This window comes from Callospermophilus lateralis, unplaced genomic scaffold (genome assembly GCF_048772815.1).
Source record: "Callospermophilus lateralis isolate mCalLat2 unplaced genomic scaffold, mCalLat2.hap1 Scaffold_116, whole genome shotgun sequence".
In the NCBI taxonomy this organism is placed as follows: Eukaryota; Metazoa; Chordata; class Mammalia; order Rodentia; family Sciuridae; genus Callospermophilus; species Callospermophilus lateralis.
In genome coordinates this window covers 4252892-4257689 of record NW_027511893.1, presented here as the reverse complement: position 1 = coordinate 4257689, position 4798 = coordinate 4252892, and the positions used below count along the sequence as shown (strand labels likewise).

General features: G+C 39.7%; 1 pseudogene; it reads left to right on the top strand.

The window, feature by feature from the left end:
* The first annotated feature begins 226 nt into the window (after positions 1–226).
* LOC143386507 (guanine nucleotide-binding protein G(I)/G(S)/G(O) subunit gamma-5 pseudogene) lies at positions 227–433 on the top strand (annotated as a pseudogene).
* The last annotated feature ends 4365 nt before the right edge of the window (positions 434–4798 follow it).

Here is a 4798-nt window from a genome sequence, read left to right as displayed (position 1 = left end):
ATCGTGAGTTCAAAGCCAGCCTCAGCAATGGCGAGGTGCTAAGCAACTCGTGAGACCCTGTGTCTAAAGAAAATACAAAACAGGGCTGGGAATGTGACTCTGCGGTCAAGTGCCCTGAGTTCAATTCACAGACCCCCTCAAAAAAAGAATCTTCTCTGCTGCACGCTGCCCAGTCATCTGGCCCAGCTGACGGTGACAGAAGAGTCACCTGGCCCTCGAATGCACCATGTCTTGTTCCTCCAGCGTTGACACTATGAAGAAGGTGGTTCAGCAGCTCTGGCTGGAGGCCGGACTCAACCACATGAAGGTTTCCCAGGCAGTTGCTGACTTGAAAAAATTTTGTCTGCAGAATGCTCACCATGATCCCCTACTGACTGGAGTATCTTCATGTACAAGTTCCTTCAGACCCCAGAAAGTCTATTCCTTTTTGTAGTCATCTTTCTGAGGTTTCCCAAACCCACTGCTCAAGAACCAGTGAATATTCAAGAGAGCTTAATTTGAAGCCTGTACAAAAAATTTCCCTGTAACACATGTACCAAAATACAATCTTCTACTTTTGTCAATCCTTAACATCTACCTCTCTGAATTTTCATGAATTTCTATTTCACAATGGTAATTATTTTATATACACTGGCAGCAACATACAATAAAATATTTATTTATTTTTTAGTACCGGGGATTGAACCCAAGGGCATTCAACCACTGAGCCACATCCCCAGCCCTATTTTGTGTTTTTATTTAGAGACAGGATCTCACTGAGTTGTTTAGTGCCTTGCTTTTGCTGAGGCTGGCTTTGAACTCTCGTTCTCCTGTCTCAGTCTCCCCGGCTGCTAGGATTACAGGCACGTGCCACTACACCTGGCTCAAAATACTTGGTATTAAAAGAAAAAAAAAAAAACTTTCTTTTTCCTCTTGCAGAGAAGCCACATAACCCAGATATTGAATCCTGGTGTACTATAAATCTGAATTTCAATCTTAGGTCTTTCCCATATTTGCTGGTTGTCTCATCTTGTTGAATATGACCAGAGCCAGTTCATTACTCTGCGAAACTCCTGTCCTACAGGAATTTTGAGTGAAAATATACTTAAAGTTCCAGACACATAAAATACTGGATTTCTCATGATACCCAGCCATTAGGTCGTGTCCAAAAGATAGACCTATTAAAAATAATGCTCAAGGGCTGGGGATGTACCTCAGTGATAAATTGGTTGCTTGCATGAGGCCCTGGGTTCAATTCCCAGCATTTAAAACAAAAGAAAAGTTCAAGATACCACCTCCCCTCACCCCAAAAGAATATGTTAGACAGGTGTGGTGGCACCTGTGATCCCTGTGGCTTTGGAGGATGAGGCAGGAGAACTGTGGGTTCAAAGCCAGCCTTAGCAACTTAGTGAGGCCTTAAGAAACTCAGTGAGACTCTATCTCTAAATAAAATACAAAAACATGCTGGGGATGTTGCTCAGTGGCTAAGCACCCCTGGGTTCAATTCCCAGTACCAAAAAAAAAAAAAAAAAAAAAGAATATGTTAGCTGGAACATGAGACTGATCAAATTATGTGCATGCAAGGATATGGTATAATGAATCCCAGTATTATGTAAAATTTTACTAATAAAAATAAATAAATAGATTGCAATTTTTTACTTGGGGGAAAAAAAGCGATGTATTTTCTTATCAACAACCCCAGAGTAAATCTGTCAATCAGATGGCTGGCATCATAAGTGTATCTGGTGGGTACAAATAATCATTTTCTAGAAACCCATTATTTTGTCAAAAAGCAACATTTCATTAGGTACTATCAGAGCTTGAATAAAATTTCCCAGTAAAATCTCTCCATTCTGGTCCAACGGTGTCATTCAGTGATGGAGCAATTGCCTAGCTCATGTGAGGCTCTGGGTTTGATCCACAGCACAGGGATCTCCCAAATCCTTTAAAGAAACAAGTGGTTCGGTACACAAAGATGTTTCTTAGATAGAAGGAAGGTCACCACAGTGTAAAGGTAACGTGTAAAGCTTGAAATTACTACAGAGAATTAAATAAATTATAATATAAATTATAATAATTTGTTATAGATTTTTATGTAGCCGTCGTTAAGAGATTCTGCAGAAATATATTTACTCACAAGTGGCTTTCTGAGGTAGTAGCATGCAGTGAGAGTGGTCTGTCAGAGATTCCACCACGGGTATGGTCGGGCCAAAAGCACAGAAGGCAATGGTGCAGCCCATCACCCTCTTCTTCAGATGCTTGCAAAATAGGTGCCAATTTCAGGGGTGGTTCTATGAGCAAATGAATATAATGATAAGAGCTGTATCATTGGTTTTGATGAGTACATGAGCATTGTATCAGATGATGTGAACAGATTTATTTTAAAACAGTCAAGAAAACAACTGGGTTGGATCATACTAAAAGAAGATAATATTGGGCTGGGTACAGTGGTGCCTGCCTGTAATCCCTGCAGCTTGGGAGGCTAAGACAGGAGGATCTCAGATTCAAAGCCAGCCTCAGTAAAATCAAGGTGCTAAGCAACTCAGTGAGACCCTGTCTCTAAAATAAAATACCAAATAGGTCTGGGGATATGGGCTATGTGGTCAAGTGTCATGAGTTCAATCCCCAGTACCCCCCCACCCAGAAAAAGAGATAATATTATTCTGTCACAAAGTGCCTCCAACTAGAAATGATAACTGAAAGGCTGGGACTGTAGCTCAGTGGTAGAGCACCCGAATCACACATGTGAGGCACTGGGTTTGATCCTCAGTACCACATAAAAATAAATAAAGACATTGTGTCCAACTACAACTAAATATATATATATATATATATATATATATATATATATATATATATATATATATATATATATATACACATACATATATTTGGGGGAAACATTTTTTTCATATAGTTTTTGTTACCTTTTTGATATTATCAGATGACAATGCTGTGGGGTTGATTTTATTTTAAAAAGTTCTGGGCCAGGATAGTGGCACATGCCTAAATTCAGGAGGCTGAGACAAGACTATCACAAGTTGAAGGCTAGCCTTAGCAACTTAATAAAAAGTAAAAAGAAATGATCATTGCATCCTTTTTGCCTTGATATTAGCCTCTTCAAGGACCCCATTTTTTGGTACAGGGGATTGAAATAGGGGCTTTCACATGATAGGCAAGTGCTCTACTAACGAGCACCATACCCAGCCAATCCCCCTTGATTCTAGACAGGGTCCACCTGAGTTGCCCAAGCTGGCATCAAATTTGCCATCTTCCTGCCTCAGCCTTTTGCGTAGTGGGGATGAGGAGACATGTCCTGCAATGACTGGATGAGACTAGATTTTTCAAAAAACTTTTTCTCAAGGATATCTCTTAAGAAGATACAGGAACAAAACTGTGTCCAGAAAAACAATTTAAAATGTATATTGAAGGCATGTCTCCCACATGAGCTTTTGGAGGACACACAATATCAAACCATGATACACTGGGTAGAGGATTATAGGCTGGTGGCTTTTCCTTTCAACACTTCAAAATTTCACTCAACTCTCTTTCTTTAGCACATTTTAGGAGAAGTCCACTAAGATTCTTATCTTGGCTCCTGTATGAGTAAGATGATTTCTTTAAATACCATCTCTTTGGCTTTGATTTTCAGCAATTTGAAAGATGGTAGGTGTAGATTTTGGGTATTTGCCTTGTTTGATGTTCTCAGAACTCCCTGTATCTATTACTTCATAAAAGTTTTCTGTCATTATTACTCGAAGTCTTTCCTCAACTCTGTTCTATTTTGCTTCTCCTCCTCCTATTCCAACTGCACGTGTGTTTATCTTTTGCAATTGCCCCGTTGTTCTTAAATTTTCTGTTTCAATTTTTCTTTTCTCTTTGCAATTTTGCCTGAGAAATTTCTTCTGACCTATCTGCAAGTTCACTAATATTCTCCCCAGTCATGTCCAGGGTACTAGTGAGCCCATCAAAGGTGTTAAGCATTCATCTTAGTCATTTTATCTCCAGTCTTTCCTTTTTTTTTCTTGTTTACCATTTCCATCATCAGCTTACATTATCTATCTTTTCTTGAATATTCTTGTTCAGTTCTAACCCTCTATAACCCTTAGGATCTCAATCATAGTTGTTTCAAATCCCTGTCTGATAATTCCCACAGCCTCATCATTTGAGGGTCTCATTCGAATGCTTGCTTTATGTCCTTTCTTCTTGCTTTTTAGTATGTATACCTTATAATTATTTTTGATTGAAAGCTAGACAGTGTACTGAATAATAGGAACTGAGGTAAATAGGCCATTTATTTGGTGAGATTTTGTGCTCATCTGTCTAGAAGTTCAGTCATGTTTAGTGTTTTCTGTTGCCAAAGAGGCCAGAAACTTTCAGATTCCTATAATGTGCTTATTTTCATTTCTTGCCAGAAATGAAAGACTTTGTGTCTTCAACTCTTTCATCTCTAATTCTCTAAAGTTGTGCGGAGGCTTTTTGGTATAGTGGCACAGTAGAGAGGAAGGAAGGATTCTGTGGTCTATGATTAGATCATGGTGTTGAGTGAGCCTGTATTGCTGGGGTGTGACTTTCACTGGTGTTTCCTACTTTTCCACCACCACTAGCACCTTGCAGGAGATAAGAGCCTGGAGTAGGAGAAACGTCTTCCCCCTTGAGGGACAAGGCTCTGGTGAAATCCTTGTACTTGGAGAGTAGGTTTCTGTTCTGGAGAATGGTTGCTCTTTTCACAATGGTTACCTCCATGTCCAGGATCACTATTCTCAAGGGACCTAAATGTGGTCTGCCCTCTGGGATTCACCAATCAGGGCTCCTTTCC